Below are 27345 nucleotides of genomic sequence, written 5' to 3'. Positions count from 1 at the left end.
GCAAGCTCTCATTTGTTGTGTAGGCAACGTTTTGCTACACTGCTAATATTGGCCCCAAGCTGTGTGATATATCCAGTAGATTAAGACAAAAACTCTGTTTTGTGCGGGATGAGACAAGAAGAAAATACTCAGTTATTGTAGCAGGATATATAGGACAAGTAAAACTATTTGAAAGCAGGAGCCTAAAACAAGAAAGCATTTTTTTTCATGTCATGCTCTAGGCCGAATAGTTCAAATGGCTGGATTGAATACAAAGCATTTTACAAATAGTGGCAAACAATTTAACAAATAGTGACACATTTCTCTCCCAGAGACAGCAGGCTACCACATTTGTAACTGTAAGTAGGCCTTTTGTTGAGTCTGTCTGATATAATTAATTAAGCAGCCAATATTAGCAGTAAGTATGCAGCGATACGCCATCCCATCTGGTTTTGGCTTAGTGGGACCATCATTTGTTTTTCAACAGGACAATGACCCAACACACCTCCAGGCTGTGTAAGGGCTATTTTACCAAGAAGGAGAGTGATTGAGTGCTGCATCCTCCAACTCAACCCAATTGAGATGGTTTGGGATGAGTCGGACCGCAGAGTGAAGGAAAAGCAGCCAACAAGTGCTCAGCATATGTGGGAACTCCTTCAAGATTGTTGGAAAAGCATTCCAGGTGAAGCTGGTTGAGAGAATGCCAAGAGTGTGCAAAGCTGTCAAGTCAAAGGGTGGCTATTTGAAGAATCTCAAATATAAAATATATTTAGATTTGTTTAACACTTTTTTGGTTACTACATGATTCCATATGTGTTATTTCATAGTATTGATGTCTTCACTATTATTCTACAATGTAGAAAATAGTAAAAATAAAGAAAAACCCTTGAATGAGTAGGTGTTTTAAAACTTTTGACCGGTAGTGTATATACTGTATATACAGTGCATTTGGAAAGTATTCTGAACCCTTCATTTTTTCCACATTTTGTTACGTTACAACCTTATTCTAAAATAGACAACAACAAAAAAACTCATCAGTCTACGCACAATACCCCACATTTTTGCAAATGTATTAAAAACATTACAAACAGAAATACCTAATTTACATAAGTATTCAACCCTTTATTGCTTTATTTATACAGGTTATCCTTTACATAGTCAGGGTATAGTTTATCGTCCAGTCATGTCATTGTGGCCTGTATTTCTATAATAGTGTAGGTACCATAATGAAATAATATGATTATCCAGCAGTCTTCACTTCTTCGTGTGTAATACAGTTGGTGTTTCTCAAAATGCATACTACCATGCTCCAAGAACGCAAATTGTAGCATGCAAACGGTTGGAGTATGACTCCAAATCAAATTATGCGAAACTGAGCAGGGAGGGCACTTCTTGGATGAGTACTTCATTTCTACACATTTTGAAGCATGAATCGATGGCGTCCGTTGTCAAGCTGAAGAGAGAGGAAATAAACTCAGACTTTGGAATGGAATGTTGCCAATTCACACCTTATATGTTAATAAATACATTATGTGTTCATTTAGGCATGTTTAACTGCCTAGAATACCCACAGTAGTGTCATAGATCACAGGCTAACTAACGAAGAATTAGTAGCTAGCTTGCTACCAACAAAGAATTTGTAGTACTCAGAAGTTGAATTTGTACATTTGAAACGTCAGATCTTCAACGTTATATCCACTATCAGAAAAATAACAATAGGCTGATTCTCCTACTGGAGAATTTAACCATTTGGTCGCTCATCCAGCATTTTAACCAAACCCAGTCTTGCTTAGCTTTGATATTTGTCAGTGGCTACTACCAATGTTCTATAGTGCGAGTAATCATTGAGAGATCTAAACTTAAAAATCACATTTATTCACTGTTATTATCGAAGTCATTCCAAAGGGTACGCTCTCAAAAAAAGTGCTAGCTAGTACCAAAAAAGGTTCTTAATTTGTCCCTGTTTGGACCCTTTTTCTGTGCTGTGGAGCATCTTTTTACATTGGTTATTTGATAATAACCCTTTGTATAACCATTTGTATAGTTCTTCATTACACTGTTAGAACCAGAAGGTTCTTCATTACTGTCACGTCCTGACCATAGTAAGATGTTATTTTCTATGGTAGAGTAGGTCAGGGCGTGACAGGGGGTGTTTTGTGGTTTTTTTCCAATGTTTTCTATATCTATGTTTAGTTCTAGTTTTCTATTTCTATGTTGTTGTTTTTTTGGGTTGATCTCCAATTCGAGGCAGCTGGTCCTCGTTGTCTCTATTTGGAGATCATATTTAAGTAGGGGTTTTTCTTCCTGGGTTTTGTGGGTTATATTTTTGAGTAGTGTTTGTTTCTCCTCTGCGTCACGGTTTGTTGTTTTGTCAAGTCAGTTTAATTATGAATTGCAAAGTTTCACAGATTAAATAAAATGTGGAACTACAACCACGCTGCACTTTGGTCTGCTCATTTCGACAGCCATGACAGAATAACCCACCATCAAAGGACCAAGCAGTGTGCCCAGGAGCAACAGAAATGGACCTGGGAGGAAATTATGGATGGGGAGGGACCCTGGAGTCAGGCTGGGGAGTATCGCCGACCGAAGGAGGAAATTGAGGCAGCGAAGGCGGAGCAGCGATATGAGGCACTATACCAACCACGAGGCAAGTGCGAGAGGCAGACCCTAAACATTTTTTGGGGGGGGCACACGGGGAGAGTCAGGGTGGAGACCTGAGCCAACTTTCCGTGCTTACCGTGGGGAGCGAGTGACAAGGCAGGCACTGTGTTATGCGGTGATGCGCACTGTGTCGCCAGTGCGCACTGTGTTGCCAGTGCGCACTCACAGGCCGGTGCGATCTGTGCCCGCACCCTGCAGTTGTCGAGCTGGGTTGAGCATCCAGCAAAGACGGGTTGTGCCAGCCATACGATCCAGACCTCCGGTGCGCCTCCACAGTCCAGTATGTCCTGTAACTGCTCCTCGCACTCTCCCTCCAGTGTGCCTCCACAGCCCAGTACGTCCTATGCCTCCTCTCCGCACTCACCCTGAGGTGTGTGTCATCAGCCCAGTGCCTCCTGTACCGGTCCCACGCATCAGACCTCCGGTGTGCCTCCACAGCCCAGTACGTCCTGTGCCTGATCCTCGCACTCTCCCTCCAGTGCGCTTCCACAGCCCAGTACATCCTGTGCCTTCTCTACGCACTCGCCCTGAGGTGCGTGTCATCAGCCCGGTGCCACCTGTACCGTTCCCACGCATCAGGCCTCCAGTGCGCCTCCACAGCCCAGTACGTCCTGTGCCTCCTCCCTGCACTCAACCTGAGGTGCGTGTTACCAGTCTGGCGCCACCTATGCCAGTCCCACGCATCAGACCTCCAGTGCGCTCCCCCAGTCCGGAGCCTCCAGCGACGCTCCCCCAGTCCGGAGCCTCCAGCGACGCTCCCCCAGTCCGGAGCCTCCAGCGACGCTCCCCCAGTCCGGAGCCTCCAGCGACGCTCCCCAGTCCGGAGCCTCCAGCGGCGGCCTGCAGCCCAGAGTCTTCAGCGATGATCTACAGTCCGATTCCTCCTCCGACGATCCAAGGTCCGGTGGTACTAAAGCAGAGGGATCAGCGGGTGGAGCGGGGGTTGCACCCCGAACCGGAGCCGCCTCCCCTGCTGGAGGATGAGGTTATGTGGACTGCACTAGCACAGCCATAGATAGGATTTACCCACCCAACCCTCCCTTTTGTTTTTGTTTGTTTAGTGGCATTCAGAGTCTGCACCTTTGGGGGGGTACTGTCACGTCCTGACCATAGTAAGATGTTATTTTCTATGTTAGAATAGGTCAGGGCGTGACAGGGTGTGTTTAGTGTTTTTTTTCCCTCGTTGTCTCTAATTGGAGATCATATTTAAGTAGGGGTTTTTCTTCTTGGGTTTTGTGGGTTATATTTTTGAGTAGTGTTTGTTTCTCCTCTGCGTCGCGGTTTGTTTTGTCAAGTCAGTTTATTTATGTATTGCAAAGTTTCACAGATTAAATAAAATGTGGAACTACAAACACGCTGCACATTGGTCTGCTCCTTTCGACAGCTGTGACAATTACACTGTTTTTCCCGGCTACTGGCTGCAGTGAAATTACAGTAAATATACAAAAAGTAAGGGCTGAATTAAATTTGTAACGCTGAAGATCTGGATTAAAAGGTATTTTCCAATTGAGCCATTATATGTATTTACCGTGAATGTAGTCTCAGCGCTATGGATTGAAGAGAGCCCCTAAATGTATTTTTAGAAATTGATAAAATGCTGCAATATTATGATTACTTGGGAGTCAACCTCACTTGTGATTTGAACTCACAACCTCTCGGTTGCCAGCAATCTGCGTTTCCTGCCACGCCACCAGATCTGTGGGTATGATAGAGATATTATATTTAGGGGAATGGTCTATGTTGTATTTATTCCAACCATTTGTGGAAGTGTTGTACCAGTTTACAGTGCCTTCATTAAGTATTTACACACCTTAAGTTTTTCCACATTTTGTTGTGTAACAGCTTGCATTGAAAATGTATTAACTTGAGATTTGTGTCACTGATTGAGACACAATGCCCCATAATGTCAAAGTGGAATTTTTTACAAATGTATAAAAAATTAATAGCTGAAACCTTTTGAGTCAATAAGTATGTAATCCCTTTGTTATGGCAAGCCTAAATATGTACAGGAGATAACATTTGCTTAAGAAGTCAAATAATAACTTGCATGGACTCACTCTGTGTGTAGTAGTTGTGGTTACAATTATTTTTCTATGTCTACCTCATCTCTGTACCACACACACATAATTGTATCTGTAAGGTTCCTCTGTCGAGGTGAATTTCAAGCACAGATTCAACCTCAAAAACCAGGGAGGTTTTCCTATGTCTCGCAAAGAAGGGCACCTATTGGTAGATGGGTGAAAATGAAAAAAGCAGACACTGATTATCCCTTTGAGCATGGTGCAAGTTATCTATGACGTTTTGGATGGTATATCAATACGCCCAGTCACTACAAAGATACAGGCGTCCTTCCTAACTAATCCGGAGAGGAAGGAAACCACTTTTCCATTAGTTTTGTCTTGTCTTCCTTCACACCTGGTTCCAATCCCATCAATTACATGTTATGTATTTAACCCTCATGCCCTTGTCGGAGATTGTTTATTGTAAGTGTTTGTGTACGTCTGTACTGGTGTGCGTCGGGTTATGTTTACCCATTGATTTTTATTATTATGTTTTCCGGTGTTTTTTTAGTAATAAACTGTTATTTCTCTCCTGCGGCTGACTTCTCTGACTGAGCTAGAAGAATTTTAAAAGAATAAAGGGCAAATATTGTACAATTCAGGTATGCCATGCTCTTTGAGATTTACCCAAAAACACTCACAGCTTTAAATCGCTGACAAAAGTGATTTTAACGTGTATTGACTCAGGACGTTGATTACTTTCCGTATCTAATGAAGATATATTCATTTTTATTTTGCATTAATTAAAAATCATCTTTGACAGAGTATTATGTGCGAATCATTGAAAAAAATTGTCAAATGTTATCAATTTAATCCCACTTTGTAACATAACGTAGTGTGTTAAAAGTGAAAGGGTTTTATAATTTTGTTGAATAAGGTTGAGCACCTAATTTGTCCACTCTCAGTTCTACAGTCTTTGTAAGAGCTTGTGACAATCAAGGATTCAACAAAAAATATATAATACATAAAAATCTAAGAAAATTAAATTGTATTTGTCTCATGCACCGAATACAACAGGTGTAGGTAGACCTTACAGTGAAATGCTTACTTACAAGTCCTTAACTGACAACGCAGTTTTAAGAAAAAAAAAGTGTTAAGGAGAGAGGATCCTGACTGGTTACATCACTGACTGGGTCCCCCCCCCCCCCCCCCGCAAACCCTCTTTTTACGCTGCTGCTACTCTCTGTTTATCATATATGCATAGTCACTATAACTATACACTCATGTACATACTACCTCAATTGGGCCGACCAACCACTGCTCCCGCACATTGGCTAACTGGGCTATCTGCATTGTGTCCCACCCACCACCCGCCAACCGCTCTTTTACACTACTGCTACTCTCTGTTCGTCATATACGCATAGTCACTTTAACCAGACCTACATGTACATACTACCTCAATCAGCCTGACTAACCGGTGTCTGTATGTAGCCTCGCTACTTTTATAGCCTCGCTACTGTATATAGCCTGTCTTTTTTACTGTTGTCTTTATTTCTTTACTTACCTATTGTTCACCTAATACCTTTTTTGCACTATTGGTTAGAGCCTGTAAGTAAGCATTTCACTGTAAGGTCTACACCTGTTGTATTCGGCGCACGTGACAAATAAACTTTGATTTGATTTGATTTAGGTGAGTAATCGCTGTTCTGATGTCCTCTTTTCGGTCATAAGAGACAGTAGCAGCAAATAAGTTACAAACAATGAGAAAAAATAACTAAATAGCAAAGTTGGTTAGGAGCCCGTAAAACGGCAGCCATCACCTCTGGCGCCATTATTAGATACATTGCCTTCAAATGTTGATACAGTAGTTGGTTGTGTTAACAACCAAACAAAAGTCAATATCGTTTTTGCAATACAGTAACTGGCATGATTTAGAACTTCTAACCCCTTTTAAACATTGTCTGTGTGATTAACGGGGGGCAGAGTTAGAGCGGTGTTTGTGAGACAAAGGCAGATCCAGAAGTGGCTTTGGCCGGTTCTTCTTTAACCTGTTGGGTGTAGGGGGCAGTATTTACACGGCCGGATAAAAAACGTACCCGATTTAATCTGGTTAATACTACTACTCAGAAACTAGAATATGAATATAATTATTGGCTTTGGATAGAAAACACCCTAAAGTTTCTAAAACTGTTTGAATGGTGTCTGTGAGTATAACAGAACTCATATGGCAGGCAAAAACCTGAGAAGATTCTGTACAGGAAGTGCCCTCTCTGACCATTCCTTGAGCTTCTTGACTCTGTTTATTGAAGACGGAGGATCTTTGCTGTAACGTGACACTTCCTACGGCTCCCACAGGCTCTCAGAAGGCGGGAAAAAGCTGAATGATGTAATTCCAGCCACTGGCTGAAAAACATTAGCGCTTTTGGTAAGTGCTCTATCAGAGGACAATGGGCTGAGGCGCGTGCACGAGTCGACCCCATGTTTTATTTTCTTTCGTCTTTGAACCTAAACACGCTTTCCCGGTCGGAATATTATCGCTTTTTTACGAGAAAAATGGCATAAAAATTGATTTTAAACAGCGGTTGACATGCTTTGAAGTACGGTAATGGAATATTTAGAAATGTTTTGTCACGAAATGCTTCGTGCGCGTGACCCTTCTTTACCATTCGGATAGTGTCTTGAACGCACGAACAAAACAGAGGATATTTGGATATAACTATGGATTATTTTGAACCAAACCAACATTTGTTATTGAAGTAGAAGTCCTGGGAGTGCATTCTGACGAAGACAGCAAAGGTAATAACATTTTTCTTATAGTAAATCTGATTTTTGTGAGTGCTAAACTTGGTGGGTGTCTAAATAGCTAGCCCTGTGATGCCGGGCTATCTACTGAGAATATTGCAAAATGTGCTTTCACAGAAAAGCTATTTTAAAATCGGACATAGCGAGTGCATAGAGGAGTTCTGTATCTATAATTCTTAAAATAATTGTTATGTTTTTTGTGAACGTTTATCGTGAGTAATTTAGTAAATTCACCGGAAGTTTGCGGGGGGTATGCTAGTTCTGAACGTCACATGCTAATGTAAAAAGCTGGTTTTTGATATAAATAGGAACTTGATTGAACAAAACATGCATGTATTGTATAACATAATGTCCTAGGTGTGTCATCTGATGAAGATCATCAAAGGTTAGTGCTGCATTTAGCTGTGGTTTGGGTTTATGTGACATTATATGCTAGCTTGAAAAATGGGTGTCTGATTATTTCTGGCTTGGTACTCTGCTGACATAATGTTTTGTTTTCGTTGTAAAGCCTTTTTGAAATCGGACAGTGTGGTTAGATTAACGAGAGTCTTGTCTTTAAAATGGTGTAAAATAGTAATATGTTTGAGAAATTGAAGTAATAGCATTTCTAAGGTATTTGAATAACGCGCCACGGGATTCAACTGGCTGTTGAGTAGGTGGGACGATTTCGTCCCGCCGACCCTAGAGAGGTTAAACTAGTTGGGGCTTGAGAATTTTGAAAAAAATATGTTCCCATTTTTAACTGCCTTCTACCACAACTCAGAAGCTAGGATATGCATATTATTAACAGATTTGGATAGAAAACACTCTGAATTTTCTAAAAACGGTTTGAATGGTGTCTGTAAGTATAACAGAACTCATATGGCAGGCAAAAACCTGAGAAAAATACAAGCAGGAAATTAGAATTTTGTGGCTGTACAATCTTCGAGTCACTGCCAATAGAACACACAGTGACAAAGGATTCATTTTGCACTTCCCACGGCTTCCACTAGATGTCAACGATCTTTATAAAGTTGTCTGAAGCGTCTATGATGAACAGAGACCGGATGAGAAGGAAGGGAAGTTGACGTCCCTGGGATGTCGTCACTTCATTATTGCGCGCACATGCGCGTTCATGTGAGATGAGACTTTGTATTTCAAACGTTTATCAAGACACAGGAGAGGTCCTGTTGAAATATTTATCCATTTCACGTTCTCAAGGCCCTAAAGATTGATGCTAAACAACGTTTGACATGTTTGAACGAATGTAAATAGATTTTTTTTTTAACTTTTCGTCGTGACTCTTCCCTCCCTCGCTCTACATTTTGAGTAGCCTACCGAATGCGCTAACAACATGGAACAACTTGAAGTTATTTGGACATAAATTATGAACTTTGTCGAAAGAAACAACATTTGTTGTGGACCTGGGATTCCTGGAAATGCCTTCTGATGAAGATTATTAATGGTAAGGGAATAGTTATAATGTTATTTATGATGTTAGATGACTCCAACATGCCGGCTAACTGTATAGCCTAGCCTATTTTTCTGAGCGCAGTAGTCAGATTATTGCAAAGTGTGCTTTCCCAGTAAAGTTATTTTGAAATCTGTCAATGCGGTTGCTTTCACGAGATATTAATCTATAATTCTTTGAATAACAGTTTAATATTTTATTCACGTTTTATAATGAGTATTATAATGAGTAACGTCACGCGCCGATGTAAAATGCTGTTTTTAGATATAAATATGAACTTGATGGAACAAAAAATGCATGTATTGTCTAACATAATGTCCTAGGAGTGTCATCTGATGAAGATTGTCAAAGGTTAGTGCATAATTTTAGCTGTTTTTCTGCTTTTGGTGACACCTGTCTTTGCATTGACAAAACATTACACACAGCTATTTTCAATGTACTCTCCTAACATAACCTAACTTCATGCTTTCGCCGTAAAGCCTCTTTGAAATCGGACAATGTGGTTGGATTTAGGAGATGTTTATCTTTCAAATGATGTAAAATAGTTGATTGTTTGAGAAATTGAAATTATTAGATTCTTGCAGTTTGGAATTTCCCGCCATGGTATCTTGTCAAGCAATGCCGTTAACGGGATCAGAGCGGGAAGAGGTCCCCAACAGGTTAACCTGTTGGGGCTAGAGGGCAGTATTTTCACGGCTGGATAAAAAAACGTACCCGATTTAATCTGGTTACTAATCCTACCCAGTAACTAGAATATGCATATACTTATTATATATGGATAGAAAACACCCTAAAGTTTCTAAAACTGTTTGAATGGTGTCTGTGAGTATAACAGAACTCATTTGGCAGGCAAAACCCTGAGACATTTTCTGACAGGAAGTGGATACCTGATGTGTTGAATTACCTTTAAGCCTATGCCATTGAAACACACAGGGGTTGATTCATGTTTTGGCACTTCCTATTGCTTCCACTAGATGTCACCAGCCTTTACAAAGTGTTTTGAGTCTTTTACTGTGAGATCTGACCGAACAAGAGCCATGGAACGGTGATGGCCGATTAGACTCTGGCGCGCGAGTTCATGTTGGGTACCCTCGTTCCAATACGTTATAAAAGAGAATGCATTCGTCCACCTTGAATATTATTCATGTTCTGGTTAAAAAAGGCACTAATGATTTATGCTATACAACGTTTGACATGTTTGAACGAACGTAAATATATTTTTTCCCCTCGTTCATGACGAGAAGTCCGGCTTGCTTAGATCATGTGCTAACAACACGGATCTTTTTGGATATAAATGATGAGCTTTTTTGAACAAAACTACATTCGTTATGGACCTGGGAATCCGGGAATCCGGGAAGTGACATCTGATGAAGAGAATCAAAGGTAATGGATTATTTAGATAGTATTTTCGATTTTAGATCTCTCCAACATGGCCGTTTGTCTGTATAGCAAAGCATATTTTTCTGGGCGCAGTGCTCAGATTATTGCAAAGTGTGATTTCCCAGTAAGGTTATTTTTAAATCTGGCAAGTTGATTGCGTTCAAGAGATGTAAATCTATAATTCTTTAAATGACAATATAATATTTTACCAATGTTTTCTAATTTTAATTATTTAATTTGTGGTGCTGACTTGACTGCCGGTTATTGGAGGGAAACGATTTCCTCAACATCAATGCCATAGTAAAACGCTGTTTTTGGATATAAATATGAACTTGATAGAACTAAAAATGCATGCATTGTCTAACATAATGTCCTAGGAGTGTCATCTGATGGAGATTGTAAAAGGTTAGTGCATCATTTTAGCTGGTTTTATGGTTTTGGTGACGCCGTCTTTGAATTGACAAAACATTACACACAGCTATTGTCAATGTACTCTCCTAACATAATCTAACTTTATGCTTTCGCCGTAAAACCTTTTTGAAATCGGACAACGTGGTTAGATTAAGGAGATGTTTATCTTTCAAAGGGTGTAAGATAGTTGTATGTTTGAAAAATTTGAATTTTGACATTTATTTGGTTTCAAATTTGCCGCTCTTGAAATGCACCTGCTGTTGATAGGGTGCACCACGGGTGGCACGCTAGCGTCCCAACAAAAATGTCTGTAGAGTCAGAATGGTTTGAGCTTACTATGAAAAGATGAGACTCTGACCAACAAGCACCTGTAACATGTTTTGCGCTATGATGCTCACTAACTACACAGTCCTTAGACCCACTCCAATTTGCTTGCCGCCCCAATAGGTCCACAGACGACACAATTGCAATCACACTGCACACTGTCCTAACCCATCTGGACAAGAGGAATACCTATGTAAGAAGGCTGTTCATCGACTACAGCTCAGCATTTAACACCATAGTACCCTCCAAACTCGTCATTAAGCTCGAGACCCTGGGTCTCGACCCCACCCTGTGGAACTGGATCCTGGATTTCCTGACGGGCCACCCCCAGGTGGTGAGGGTAGGAAACAACATCTCCACCCCGCTGATCCTCACACTGGGGCCACACAAGGGTGCGTTCTCAGCCCTCTCCTGTACTCCCTGTTCACCCATGACTGCGTGGCCATGCACGCCTCCAACTCAATCATCAAGTTTGCAGATGACACTGCAGTGGTAAGCTTGATTACCAACAATGACGAGATGGCCTACAGGGAGGAGGTGAGGGCCCTTGGAGTGTAGTGTCAGGAAAATAACCTCACACTCAACGTCAACAAAACAAAGGAGATGATCGTGGACTACAGGAAACAGTAGAGGGAGCAGCCTCCTATCCACATCGACGGGACAGTAGTGGAGAAGGTGGAAAGTTTTAAGTTTCTCGGCGTACACATCACGGACAAACTGAAATAGTCCACCCACACAGACAGCGTGGTGAAGAAGACACTCACAAACTTTTACAGATGCATAATCGAGAGCATCCTGTCGGGCTGTATCACCGCCTGGTACGGCAACTGCTCCGCCCACAACCGCAAGGCTCTCCAGAGGGTAGTGAGGTCTGCACAACGCATCACCGGGGGCAAACTACATGCCCTCCAGGACACCTACACCACCCGATGTCACAGGAAGGCCAAAAAGATCATCAAGGACAACAACCACCCGAGCCACTGCCTGTTCACCCCGCTATCATCAAGAAGGCGGGGTGTATCAAAGCTGGGACCGAGAGACTGAAAAACAGCTTCTATCTCAAGGCCATCAGACTGTTAAACAGCCATCACTAACATTGAGTGGCTGCTGCCAACATTAATAATTAAAAATTGGATGTAATAAATGTATCACTAGCCACTTTAAACAATGCCACTTTATCTAATGTTTACATACCCTACATTACTCATCTCATATTTATATACTGTACTCTATACCATCTACTGCATCTTGCCTATGCCATTCAGCCATCACTCATCCATATATTTGTATGTACATATTCTGATTCAATCCTTTACACTTGTGTGTTTAACCTCTTACATCTAGACGTTCCGCTAGCGGAACACCTGCTCCAATATCCAATGATATGCGTGGCGCGAATGACAAATTCCCCCCCAAAAAAAACTTCAATTTTTCAAACATATGACTATTTTACAGCATTTTAAAGACAAGACTCTCCTTTCTCTAACCACACTGTCCGATTTAAAAAAGGCTTTACAGCGAAAGCAAAACATTAGATTATGTCAGCAGAGTACCCAGCCAGAAATAATCAGACACCCATTTTTCAAGCTAGCATATAATGTCACAAAAAACAAAACCACAGCTAAATGCAGCACTAACCTTTCATGATCTTCATCAGATGACAACCCTAGGACATTATGTTATACAATACATGCATGTTTTGTTCAATCAAGTTCATATTTATATCAAAAAACAGCTTTTTACATTAGCATGTGACGTTCAGAACTAGCATTCCCACCGAACACTTCCGGTGAATTTACTAAATTACTCACGATAAACGTTCACAAAAAACATAACAATTATTTTAAGAATTATAGATACAGAACTCCTTTGTGCAATCGAGGTGTCCGATTTTAAAATAGCTTTTCGGTGAAAGCACATTTTGCAATATTCTGAGTACATAGCCCGGCATCACAGGGCTAGCTATTTAGACACCAGCAAGTTTAGCCTTCACCAAACTCCGATTTACTATTAGAAAAGTTTGATTACCTTTGGTGTTCTTCGTCAGAATGCACTCCCAGGACTGCTACTTCAATAACAAATGTTGGTTTGGTCCCAAATAATCCATTGTTATATCCAAATAGCGGCGTTTTGTTCGTGCGTTCAAGACACTATCCGAAGTGCAAATAAGGGTCATGCGCATGACGCATTTCACGACAAAAAAATTCTAAATATTCCATTACCGTACTTCGAAGCATGTCAACCGCTGTTTAAAATCAATTTTTATGCCATTTTTCTCGTAAAAAAAGCGATAATATTTCCGACCGGGAGTGGTGATTTTCGTTCAAAGATAAAACATGGAGTCCACTCGTGCACGAGCCTGAGTCTCACAGTACTGTGACCAGCCACTATCCAAACGCGCTAATGTTTTTCAGCCAGAGCCTGCAAAGCCACGATTCAGCTTTTTGCCGCCTTCTGAGAGCCCATGGGAGCCGTAGGAAGTGTCACGTAACAGCAGAGATCCCCTATAATGGATAGAGATAATCAAGAAGGCCAAGCAATTGTCAGACAGGGCACTTCCTGCATGGAATCTTCTCAGGTTTTGGCCTGCCAAATGAGTTCTGTTATACTCACAGACACCATTCAAACAGTTTTAGAAACTTTGGAGTGTTTTCTATCCAAAGCTAATAATTATATGCATATTCTAGTTTCTGGGCAAGAGTAATAATCAGATTAAATCGGGTACGTTTTTTATCCGGCCGTGAAAATACTGCCCCCTAGCCATAACAGGATAAGGTAGTTGTTGTGAAATTGTTAGATTACTTGTTAGATATTACTGCATGGTCGGAACTAGAAGCACAAGCATTTCGCTACACTCGCATTAACATCTGCTAACCATGTGTATGTGACAAATAACATTTGATTTGATTTATTAGACTGGCTAGCTTAGCACACACCTAACATTGACATTTCAATATTGTCAGCTTGCTGTTAGCTAGCTAGCTTCACTAAATTGGCAACAAGATTGCTAGCCAGCTGAGAACCAACTAACCAACCAGACGATTTATACACATCCATCATTACAACCAAAACACAAACAGAGAGTGTTAGTTATATCGACAATTTTATGTTTAGAAAATAAGTGTTTTCTAGACAAGGAAGGAATAGATAGCTACCAGATTGAGTTACTTTCATTTGTTAACGTTAGCTAGCTTATGTTAGCTAACGTTAGTCAAAGATTGAACATACAAAATGTTTACTTTGCTGAAGTTAGTTACCAGTCTAGCATTGACTATCATGGCATTGGCGAAATTAATTGCCAATGTGTATTCAAAAGACAGCTAAGTAGCTATATGATTTAGCTGATGGCAAGTCTGTGGAGATCTTCACAATTGCTATAATTTGCCTAGAATCTTGAATGGAATTGATTACTTCCAGCTTGTACTTGTAATGTAATCTCAACTGCAATCCAGATCATTTGGTTGTGCTATTAGACAATAAACCAAATATCTGACATATTCTCATTTGAGCTTTAGGTGACAAGTAAACATTGGGAATTCAACAAACTTTTTGCTGTCTTTTGAGTGGGTGAATATGTGACCCGTTACAGAAAGCTGGGCATACGTCACACATCACTACTTCACAGGAGAGGCATTTAATGGACAAAAAATGTATTTTCTTTCAAAAACAAGGACATTTCTAAGTGACCCCAAACTTTTGAATGGTAGTGTATACATATGTATTTTTTCCCCCAGAACATTAACCATGTGTGTTCTCTTGTTTTGTACTGTTCTGTAGTTTTGACGCAATGATTCGTATGACAAAGACCTTGATGTGCTGCAGGCCCAGGCATGAATCAAAGCTGGCGAGACATTCAATGACATCATCAAGAGATATGCTGGAACCTATGTCAGAGACATGTTTTTGGGACCACATTGTTTCTTTCAAGGTAGGATTATTGTCACACTCTGATCTGTTTCACTTGTCGTTGTGCTTGTCTCCACCCCTTCCAGGTGTCACCAATCTTCCCCATTATCCCCAGTGTATTTATACCTGGGTTCTGTGTTTGTCTGTTGCCAGTTCATTTTGTATCGTGAAACCTACCAGCGTTTATCCCCTGGCGCCTGTCTGTTCTAGTTCCTGTTTTCTAGTTTTTCCAGTTTTGACCATTCTTCCTTTTGACCCTGAGCCTGCCTGCCATTCTGTACCTTGCCACACTACACTGGATTATTGACCCCTGTCTGCTCTGACCCTGAGATTGCCTGCCGTTCTGGACCTTTTGCACCCTGTCAGGATTACTGACCTCTACCTGCCCTTGATCTGTCGTTTTGCCTGCCCCTGTACTAGTAATAAACTTTTGTTACTTCATCTGCATCTGGGTCATACCTGAAACGTGATAGTACGAACTGGCCATGACTGACCCAGCAGACTTGGACCAGCTCCACAACACCATCTCCTGCCAAGGATCCACCATTAGAAGGCATGAGGAGTTGCTTCGAAGTCTTATGGAAGGGTTCCAGACCTTGGCCGAACGCCATTACCAAGCGTTGAACACATTGTTGGAGCAAATCCGTGGGTTTTCTGTTAGGCAGGCTACCACAACGGTAACCTCCCAGCCCCTCAATAACCCGGATGTTAGCAGCACCGCCTCCCCAGTCACGCCGGTGTCCCAGGAACCCTGCTTACCTCCCATGGAACACTTCAATGGAGAGTCGGGCGTTTTAATGGAGTGTCAGGCGTTTCTCGCTCAGTGTTCCCTCATCGAGCTACAGCCCAACTCTTTCCGTCAGTCTGGAGGAGTTTGTGGCAGAGGTAAAGAAAGTTTTCGATGCTCCATTGTCTGGGAGAGAGGCTGTCGGGAAGTTACCTCAACTTCGGCAAGACTCCCGCAGTGTGGTAGACTATGCAGTGGATTTCTGCATGTTGGCAGCGGAGAGTGCCTGGAACCTGGAAGCGCTGTTCGACATGTTCCTCCATGGAGTATTGGAGGAAGTAAAGAACTAGCTATCAACCTGGGAACTACCGAGGGATTTCGACTCGCTCATCGCCTTGACCATTCGGATCGATGGGCAACTACGGGAACAAAGGAAGGAGAGGAGATTCGATTTCACTTGCCCGTCCAAGGATTCCACCTCGCCTCCGAGGTATCCCAGAAGTCCCCGATGGCTCCATTGTCGAGAGAACCCGAGGCTACCCAAGTTCCCCTGAGAGTCTCTGAAGACTACCGATTCACCTCTTCCCGAGCCTATGAAACTAGCCTACGCAGCTAGACTGTCTCCAGCTGAACGGCTATACAGGCATCACATTAAGAGTTGACTTTATTGCGGGACTACTGGTCATTTCGTCTCCACCTGTCCACTAAAAGACCAGGCTCACCGGTAGGAGCGAGTACTCTGGTGGGCCATACGGAAAACTTTTCCTCTCCCCTTACTTGCATCCCTTTTTATGCCATCTTGCTGTGGGGGAACCAGTCGAAATCCCTCAGAGTACTCATCGACTCTGCGGCTGATGAGAGCTTTATGGATGCTACCCTGGCTTCCGAGTTGGACGTTAGAGCACTGGATGGGTGCTCTATAGGCCGGATCACCCACAATACCACCCCTATCAAACTACGTGTGTCAGGGAACCACAGCGAGATGATCCAATTCCTGCTCATTAACCTCACTAGAGAGGTGGGCACTATTTTTACCTCCGGATGAAAAGCGTGCCCAAAGTAAACTGCCAGCTACTCAGGCCCAGAAGCTAGGATATGCATATAATTGGTAGATTTGGATAGAAAACACTCTCTAAAGTTTCCAAAACTGTTAAAATAATGTCTGTGAGTATAACAGAACTGATATGGCAAGCGAAAACCTGAGGAAAATCCATCCAGGAAGTACTATTATTTTGAAAGGCTGTTATTCCATTGAAAGCCTATCCACCATACAAAGACTTAGGACCCAGTTCACGATCCCTATGGCTTCTTCTACATGTGGCCAGTCTTTAGGAATTGTTTCAGGCTTTTACTCTGAAAAATGAGGGAAATACAGTATTTTCAATGAGTGGACAGTGGAAATTTCCAGACATGAGTCCACCGCGTGATCGGGAACTGGCCTTTCTTGTTTCTCCTTTTCTGTTGACAAAGCTTTTGTCCGGTTGAAATATTATTGATTATTTATGACAAAAACAACCTGAGGATTGATTTTAAACATCGTTTGACATGTTTCTACAAACTTTTACTGTACTTTTTTTACTTTTCGTCTAGATGTTGAGAGCGCGCTTTGTGCCTTTGGATTACTGAACTAAACACACCAACAAAATTTTGGTTTTTGGACATAAAGAGGGACATTATCGAACAAAACGTTTATTGTGTAACATGGAGTCATGGGAGTGCCACCAGATGAAGATCATCAAAGGTAAGTGATTAATTTTAAGCATGGTATGCTTTCGCCGTAAAGCCTTTTTGAAATCAGACACTGTGGCTGGATTAACAAGAAGTTTATCTTTAAAATGGTGTATAATACTTGTATGTTTGAGGAATTTTAATTATGAGATGTCTGTTGTTTGAATTTGGCGCCCTGCAATTTCACTGGCTGTTGGTGAGGTGGGACGCTAGCGTCCCGAATGATCCTAGAGAGTATAAAATAATGTCTGTGAGTATAACAGAACTGATATGGCAGGCGAAAACCTGAGAAAAATCCATCCAGGAAGTGGGATTTTTTTATGTTTGTAGTTTTCCATTGACTGCCTATACAGATTCCATTGGCTTAGAACTCAAATTCCTATGGCTTCCACTAGATGTCAACAGTCTTTAGAAATTGTTTCAGGCTTGTATTCTGAAAAATTAGGGAGTAAGACCACTGAATGACTGGACACTGCAGTGTCCCAGAGGTTTTTCATGCGCACGACCAAGAGCGCACCTTTCTTGTTTTCCTTTTATATTGACGAAGCTTTTGTCCGGTTAAGGTTTTTGGATATAAAGAGGGATTTTATCGAAGAAAACAAACATTTATTGAGTAAATGGGAGTCTTGTGAATGCAACCATATGAAGATCATCAAAGGTAAGTGATTCATTTTATCGCTATTTCTGACTTGTGTAACTCCCCTACTTGGCTGGTAACGGTTTGTAATGATTTGTCTGCTGGGTGCTGTTCTCAGACAATCGCATGGTATGCTTTTGCCGTAAAGCCTTTTTTCAATCTGAAACCGTGGTTGGATTAACAAGAAGTTAATCTTTAAACCGATGTATAACACTTGTACGTTTTATGAATTTTTATAATGAGTATTTCTGTTTTTGAATTTAGCGCTCTGCAATTTCACTGGATGTTTGCCAGGTGGGATGCTACCGTCCCACACCCCCTAGGGAGGTTAAGTCTCCTCAGGTTCCTGTTGTATTGGGATTCTCCTGGCTCCAGCGACACAATCCCCTCATTGACTGGTCTGCTGGTGCCATTATGGGCTGGAGCCTGTTCTGCCACACCCATTGCTTGATGTCAGCGCAGCCTGCCCCGGTATGACTCCCTAGCTGCAGGGTTCATCCGTCCTTCTGCCTGCGCCCGTGCATCGACTAACGGGGTCTCAACAACATCACGGTGCAGAACCGCTACCACTCATCTCCTTGGCCTTCGAGCCGGTCCAGTGGGCTACCGTGTTCTCCAAGCTGGACCTATGGTGCGGATACGGGAAGGGGACGAGTGGAAGACCGACTTCAACATGGCCAGAGGTCACTACGAGTATCTGGTCATGCCATTTGTCCTCACCAACACCCCTGCTGTGTTCCAGGCTCTGGTTAATGATGTTCTCCACACCGGTATGTCTTCGTCTACCTCGATGACATCCTCGTCTTGTCCTGTGCCGCCCAAGAACACGTGCTCAACATCCGACAGGTTCGCCAATACCTCCTGGAGAACCAGCTTTTTGTAAAAGCAGAGAAGTGCGAATTCCATCATTCTACCATACCGTTTCTGGGTTACATCATTGCTGCAGGGAGTGTACAGATGGATCCCAGAAAGGTGAGAGAAATGGTGGATTGGCCCCAGCCTGCGTCCAGGGTGCAGCTGCAACATTTCCTGAGATTTTACACATTTATCGCCACTTTATCCGGGGTTACAGCACCCTGGCTTCCCCCCTGTCTGCACTCACCTCTCCCAGCTGGTGACCGGCCTTTCCGGGATCTCAAACATCACTTCACAACAGCTCCCATCTTGGTTCATCCTGACCCGTCCCGCCAGTTCGTGGTTTAGGCCGATGCTTCGAATGTCGGAGTGGGGGCTGTCCTGTCCCAGCGTTCTGCCCTGGACCAAGTCACACCCCTGCACCTTCTCCCACCGCCTCAATGCCACGGAAAGGAACTATAATGTGGGGAATCGTGAGCTTCTCACGGTTAAGATGGAGTTGGAGGAGTGGAGGCACTGGCTGGAAGGGACAGAACATTGTTTCATTGTGTGGACCGACCACAAGAACCTGGATTATCTCTGCACCGCCAAGCGCCTCAATTCCTGGCCACCTAGGTGGGCCCTGCTGTTCACCCGGTTCAACTTCTCCCTCTCTTAAAGGCCAGGATTCAAGTATGTCAAGCCGGATGCGCTGTCACGCCTTTATAGCCCCATGGCTTCAACCCCGGAACCCGAGACCATCCTTCCCACCTCATACCTGGTGACGGCACCCAGCTGGGAGGTTCGTGAGGCGCAGCCTTCAAGCAAAGATGAACTGGTGAAAGCCATCAAGACATTTTGGCTAGAGAAATTGACGATGCAACAAATACATTGATCATCTCAGCAAGGTTTTACCCGTGGTCGTGGAGCTGGGGAGAAGTGCAAATAAAATGTAGCTGAGATGTACAGTAGTTGAAATGTTGAGGTTTTTTTTTGCCTTATTTTATTAACGAAAGCATAAAGATGTTGATGAACAAATACTGTACAGTATATGCTTTATCCAACATTTTGTGGGAGCATGAGGTTTTGAGTTAGAAGTGTAACACTTTATAGTACTTAATTAAGCATCGAGGCAGCAGCGTAGCCTAGTGGTTGGACTAATAACCGAAAGGTTGCAAGTTCGAATCCCCGAGCTGACAAGGTACAAATCTGTTGTTCTGCCCCTGAACAAGGGGCAGAACCCACTGTTCCTAGGCTGTCTTTGAAAATACGAATTTGTTCTTAACTGACTTGCCTTGTTAAATAAAAATAAAGGTAAAATAAATCGAATACATTGCAAGTTGATACTAATAAGTGGTTGCACGGGTGAACGATCCAATAATAATTGGTATGACACAGCTCTTGGAACTTATTAAGAGGCTGCTTCTAAATGAAAATACTAGCAGATCAATAAAATGTCCCTGCAGATCTAATTAAATTTAGAGGATTGTAGGATTCTAAATTAATATCTAAGGGGCTTTTATACAATTATAATGCAGGGTTAATAATACATTTATATACTTGTAGGGCTTGATGCATTTTTTTTAGGGCAAATCTGAGATGTGATATTGAGTTAGAAATGTAAAACCTTACAGAGAAAAATATATATCTGTTATTCATTTATGGCGTGGTTTCTTTTTAGCCAAATTTTGAATAGACATGCAGACAAATTAATTAATGCATGGAGGAAAAGAGGAATAAGAGCCTGCTGTTTGTAGTCCTAAAAGCAATTAGGCTAAATAAAATTATATTATTTTGTTGGGTAACTGATTTGCTCTTGGAACTCATTAAGAATTATCCAGATGAACTTGGACAAAACAGTCAAACATTTCTTTATTAAAGACTATCAAAAAGAATGTTGGTACTTATTTTGATCCAAAGCCATGAATGAGTGAGTCATTCAGCTGACAAATCCTTGCTGGACTCTCTTTCATTCTGTTTCTTCTTCACATTTTATTTTTCATTAGGTTAACATTCCCAGAAGGCATGGATTATTATAAAAAGTCAAAAAGTTATGGTTGGAGTTAGAATTTTGCCTGTTAGAATTATTCAAATCAACCAATGTCAGCCTTTAAATGCTTTATTATTCAAATGTTTAAAGTGTGTGTGGGCGACGGAGAGAAACAACATGGTGCAGTTTGAGGCAATGTGGCAGAGAGTGATGTGGGTGCTGGAGATGGGGTTGTGAGCAGGTGGGTCTGGGCCAGAGTGATATAGTTGTCATTTGTATGTGTATGTTTTGTATTGTCTAAAAATACATTTGAAAAAAAATAAGGAAAAATGAAAAGCTTGCAACACGCATCTGATTATTCATTATGAATAGGATTCATTTGATTTATATTTTGTTTACATTCTTCATTGTATCCACAATGTCACAAATAATTGAACACACACATGAGCAGATTCATTTGGTCAAAACATGTATTTATTAAAGACAGAAAAAAATAATGTTGGTACTTATTTATTGTGATCCAAAGCCATTAATGAGTGAGTCAATCAGCTTTATGCTGACAAATCCTCGCTGGACTCTCTTTCGTTTAAATCAAATCAAATGAAATAAAATGTTATTGGTCACATACACATGGTTAGCAGATGTTATTGCGAGTGTAGCGAAATCCTTGTGCTTCTACAGTAGTTCCGACAGTGCAGCAATATCAACAAGTAATCTAACATTTCCACAACAACTATCTAATACACACAAATCTAAGTAAAGGGATGGAATAAGAATATGTACATATAAATATATGGATGAGCAATGACTGAGAAGGCCTTGGCACAATGCAATAGATGGAATAAAATACAGTATATACATTTGGGATGAGTAATGCAAGATATGTAAACATCAATAATAAAGTGACTCGTGATCCATTTGTTAAGAGTCGACATGAATATCAAGTCTGTATGTAGGCAGCAGCCGCTCTGTGTGATGGCTGTTTAACAGTCTGATGGTCTTGAGATAGAAGCAATTTTCAGTCTCTCGGTCCCAACTATGATACACCTGTACTGACCTCGCCTTCTGGATGGTAGCGGGGTGAACAGGCGGTGGCTCGGGTGGTTGGTGTCCTTGATGATCTTTTTGGCCTTCCTGTGACATCGGGTGCTGTAGGTGTCCTGGAGGGCATGTAGTTTGCCCCCGGTGATGCGTTGTGCAGACCGCACCACCCTCTGGAGAGCCCTGCAGTTGTGGGCGGGGCAGTTGCCGTACCAGGCGGTGATACTGCCCGACAGAATTCTCTCAATTGTGCATCTGTAAAAGTTTGTGAGTGTTTTAGGTGACAAGCCACATTTCTTCAGCCTCCTGAGGTTGAAGAGACACTGTTGTGCCTTCTTCACCACACTGTCTGTGTGGGTGGACCATTTCAGTTTGTCCATGATGTGTACGCAGAGGAACTTAAAACTTTCCACCTTCTCCACTGCTGTCCCGTCGATGTTGATAGGGGCGTGCTCCCTCTGCTGTTTCCTGTAGTCCACAATCATCTCCTTTGTTTTGTTGATGTTAAGTGAGAGGTTGTTTTCCTGACACCATACTCCGAGTGCCTTCACCTCCTCTATATAGGCTGTCTCGATGTTGTTGGTGATCAAGCTTACTACTGTTGTGTCATCTGCAAACTTGATGATCGAGTTGGAGGTGTGCATGGCCACGCAGTCATGGGTGAACAGGGAGTACAGGAGGGGGCTGAGCACGCACCCTTGAGGGGCCCCAGTGTTGAGGATCAGCAAAGTGGAGATGTTGTTTCCTACCTTCACCACCTGGGGGCGGCCCGTCAGGAAGTCCAGGACCCAATCGCACAGGTCGGGTTTCAGACTCAGGGCCTCAAGCTTAGTGATGAGCTTGGAGGGTACTATGGTGTTGAATGCTGAGCTGTCGTCAATGAACAGCATTCTTACATAGGTATTCTTCTTGTCCAGATTGGATAGGGCAGTGTGCAGTCTCTGGACCTATTGGGGCGGTATGGAAATTGCAGTGGGTCTAGGGTGATAGGTAAGGTGGAGGTGATATGATTCTTGACTAGTCCCTCAAAGCACTTCATGACAGAAGTGAGTGCTACAGGGCGATAGTCATTCAGTTCAGTTACCTTTGCCTTCTTGGGTACAGGAACAATGGTGACCATCTTGAAGCATGTGGGGACATCAGACTGATGATTCTGTTTCTTCTTCACATCAGCAATGAAGGACTCCGTGTTTCAGAAACTCACTTTATATAGAGGGGCTATCACTCTTTCACACTGTGGTAAATAAAGCCAGTTTGTTATTTAGATTTTTTTTCTTCTGTTTTTAGAAGTATAGAAACCAAAAGCCCACCGTGCCTATTTTTCAAAAATCATCAGTCCACATGTCAAGTGTAATTCGCCCATTGTATTTACCTAAGTTCTCTCGCAACTCCAGGACCACCGCTAGCTACTTTTTTGTTGTTGCCTGATGCAGGACTCTAATGCCAGAGAAGAGAGAATCTCGGATTGAAAACACCTCCATTAATTTACGAAAAAAGTAAATTTGTGCCACAGTTTAGGCTACCGATAGATGAGCGTTCTAACTACCCCTTGTGATAGTGTGGTGCAATGACAGAATGACGCAATTTACCACAATCTGCCACCATCAACCACAAACGGTCACAGCATAAGCTCAAAACTTTTAAAGGAAGAACCACTGTATAGGACTGGGTAACCTTACAGAGACCTTTTAATTCATTCTAAAATCATGTGAACCTCTATACTGTAAATACACACAGATGAAGTCCATTCAACATATTGTGTGACTTATTGAGTAATTTCTGTTCCTTGAACCTATCTTGCCATATAGCAAAGGTTTCATATACTTATTCACGCAATACATTTCCACTTTCTATGGAAGCCCTGATGCCCAAGGCAAAAAAAAGTTCAAAAACGTACACTCTTGGAATTATCTCGTTTGAACGACATTAATTTTTTTACTAAGTCATTCAAATGAGATAGTATCTTGTTTGAACGACTTAGTATCTCGTTTGAACTACTTATTATCTCATTTGAACGACTTAACCCATTACAGTCGAAGCCTTGCCTAAACTGGGGAGGGGTTCTACTAAGATATAAATCATTTTTAAGAAGGTCAAATCAAGTATCATTTTCCTATTTCATTTAGAAATGTAAGACCCCTTGAAGTATAAAAAATGAAAACATAATTCGTTTTTTCTAAGTGTATTTGGCCTTATTGCTATTAGCCCATACAAATGCATTGAATAACAGATGCACTTACATACAATGCATTCGGTAAGTATTCACACCCCCTGGCTTTTTCAACATTTTGCAAATGGGTCTGAATGAATAAAAAACTGTTTTCGCTTCGTCATTATGGGGTATTGTGTGTAGATTAATGTGAAAAAAGCCAATAATCAATTTAAAATAAGGCTGTAACGCAACAAATGTGGAAAAAGTCAAGGGGTCTGAATACTGTCCGAATGCACTGTAGAACAACAGAAAGTCCACCCCCAAAAATCTAAATTAAGTTTGTTCTGAAGTGTCTGTCCTATATCTGAGAGATATAAGAAAGATCAGGAAACGTTTTTTGTATTTATCCCCTTATTTTTGGCACTAAACAGTCTCCATACACTGTATATACAAAAGTATGTGGACACATTCAAATTAGAGGATTCAGCTATTTCAACTACGCCCGTTGCTGACAGCTGTATAAAATTGAGCACACAGCCATGCATCTCCATAGACAAACATTGGCAGTAGAATGGCTCATACTGAAGAGCTCAGTGACTTTCAATGTGGCACCGTCATAGGATGCCACCTTTCCAACAAGTCAGTTTGTTAAATTTCGCTAGAGCGAAAGTGCTGTAAGTGCTATTATTGGGAAGTGGAAACATCTAGGAGCAACAACGGCTCAGTCACGAAGTGGTAGGCTACACAAGTGCACAGAACGTGAGCGCCGAGTGCTGAAGCGCGTAGCGTGTAAAAAAAACGTTTGTCCTCGGTTGCAACACTCACAACCGAGTTCCAAACTGCTTCTGGAAGCAACGTCAGCACAATAACCTCTCTAGGGTAGGTGGCACCAAATCGTCCCACCTACGTAACAGCCAGTGTAATCCCGTGGCGCGTTATTCAAAAACCTCAAAAATGCAAAAACTTCAATTTTTCAAACATATTACTATTTTACACCATTTTAAAGACAAGACTCTCGTTAATCTAACCACACTGTCCGATTTCAAAAAGGCTTTTCAACGAAAGCAAAACATTAGATTATGTAAGCAGAGTACCCAGCCAGAAATAATCAGACACCCATTTTTCAAGCTAGCATATAATGTCACATAAACCCAAATCACAGCTAAATGCAGAAGTAACCTTTGATGATCTTCATCAGATGACAATCTTAGGACATTATGTTATACAATACATGTATAACATGTTCAATCAAGTTCATATTTATATCAAAAACCAGCTTTTTACATTAGCATGTGACGTTCATAACTAGCATACCCCCCGCAAACTTCCGGTGAATTTACTAAATTACTCACGATAAACGTTCACAAAAAACATAACAATTATTTTAAGAATTATAGATACAGAACTCCTCTATGCACTCGCTATGTCCGATTTTAAAATAGATTTTCAGTGAAAGCACATTTTGCAATATTCTAAGTAGATAGCCTGGCATCACAGGACTAGCTATTTAGACACCCAACAAGTTTAGCCCTCACCAAAGTCAGATTTACTATAAGAAAAATGTTATTACCTTTGCTGTTCTTCGTCAGATAATATTCCGACCGGGAAAGCGTGTTTAGGTTCAAAGAGAGAGAAAATAAAAACATGGGGTCGACACGTGCACGCGCCTCCGTCCCATTGTCCTCTGATAGAGCACTTACCAAAAGCGCTAATGTTTTTCAGCCAGTGGCTGGAATTACATCATTCAGCTTTTCCCCGCCTTCTGAGAACCTATGGGAGCCGTAGGAAGTGTCATGTAACAGCAAAGATCCTCAGTTTTCATTAAAGAGAGCCAAGAAGAACAAGAACTTGTCAGACAGGTCACTTCCTGTAAGGAATCTTCTCAGGTTTTTGCCTGCCATATGAGTTCTGTTATACTCACAGACACCATTCAAACAGTTTTAGAAACTTTAGGGTGTTTTCTATCCAAAGCCAATAATTATATGCATATTCTAGTTTCTGGGCAGTAGTAATAACGAGATTAAATCGGGTACGTTTTTTATCCGGCCGTGCAAATACTGCCCCCTACCCCCAACAGGTTAACTATGAAATTATGAAAAATATTAATAACCATTTGACAGCAGGAAAGGGCTACATGTTTCCTTATCCAGGACTGCTGACGCAGACCAATTAGGCTATTTCAAAAACTTCCAGCCAATCAACTGGGCAAAACAAATTCTGAGGTGCGCACAGATTATTTGGACAATATTGTTGTGTGGAGTTGTTTATATTAGCGGTAAGTACACTGCTCAAAAAATAAAGGGAACACTTAAACAACACAATGTAACTCCAAGTCAATCACACTTCTGTGAAATCAAACTGTCCACTTAGGAAGCAACACTGATTGACAATACATTTCACATGCTGTTGTGCAAATGTAATAGACAACAGGTAGAAATTATAGGCAATTAGCAAGACACCCCCAATAAAGAAGTGGTTCTGCAGGTGGAGACCACAGACCACTTCTCAGTTCCTATGCTTCCTGGCTGATGTTTTGGTCACTTTTGAATGCTGGCGGTGCTTTCACTCTAGTGGTAGCATGAGACAGAGTCTACAACCCACACAAGTGGCTCAGGTAGTGCAGCTCATCCAGGATGGCACATCAATGCGAGCTGTGGCAAAAAGGTTTGCTTGGTCTGTCAGCGTAGTGTCCAGAGCATGGAGGCGCTACCAGGAGACAGGCCAGTACATCAGGAGACGTGGAGGAGTCCGTAGGAGGGCAACAACCCAGCAGCAGGACCGCTACCTCCGCCTTTGTGCAAGGAGGAGCAGGAGAAGCACTGCCAGAGCCCTGCAAAATGACCTCCAACAGGCCACAAATGTGCATGTGTCTGCTCAAACGGTCAGAAACAGACTCCATGAGAGTGGTATGAGGGCCCGACGTCCACAGGTGGGGGTTGTGCTTACAGCCCAACACCGTGCAGGACATTTGGCATTTGCCAGAGAACACCAAGATTGGCAAATTCGCCACTGGTGCCCTGTGGTCTTCACAGATGAAAGCAGGTTCACACTGAGCACGTGACAGACGTGACAGAGTCTGGAGACGCCGTGGAGAATGTTCTGCTGCCTGCAACATCCTCCAGCATGACCGGTTTGGCGGTGGGTCAGTCATGGTGTGGGGTGGCATTTCTTTGGGGGGCCGCACAGCCCTCCATGTGCTCTCCAGAGGTAGCCTGACTGCCATTAGGTACCGAGATGAGATCCTCAGACCCCTTGTGAGACCATATGCTGGTGCGGTTGGCCCTGGGTTCCTCCTAATGCAAGACAATGCTAGACCTCAT

The 27345-nt window shown here is 42.1% G+C and overlaps 1 protein-coding gene across 1 annotated transcript in view; it reads right to left on the bottom strand.

Moving 5' to 3' along the window:
• Positions 1 to 27345, bottom strand: part of LOC106587053 (C-Jun-amino-terminal kinase-interacting protein 1) — a 156902-nt gene that overhangs the window by 83311 nt on the left and 46246 nt on the right. The window lies entirely within an intron of this gene.

The sequence above is a fragment of the Salmo salar genome, chromosome 26 (assembly GCF_965601325.2).
Source record: "Salmo salar chromosome 26, fSalSal1, whole genome shotgun sequence".
Classification (NCBI taxonomy): Eukaryota; Metazoa; Chordata; class Actinopteri; order Salmoniformes; family Salmonidae; genus Salmo; species Salmo salar.
Note: the sequence above shows the minus strand (reverse complement) of the source record. Positions and strands in the feature narration are given on the sequence as shown.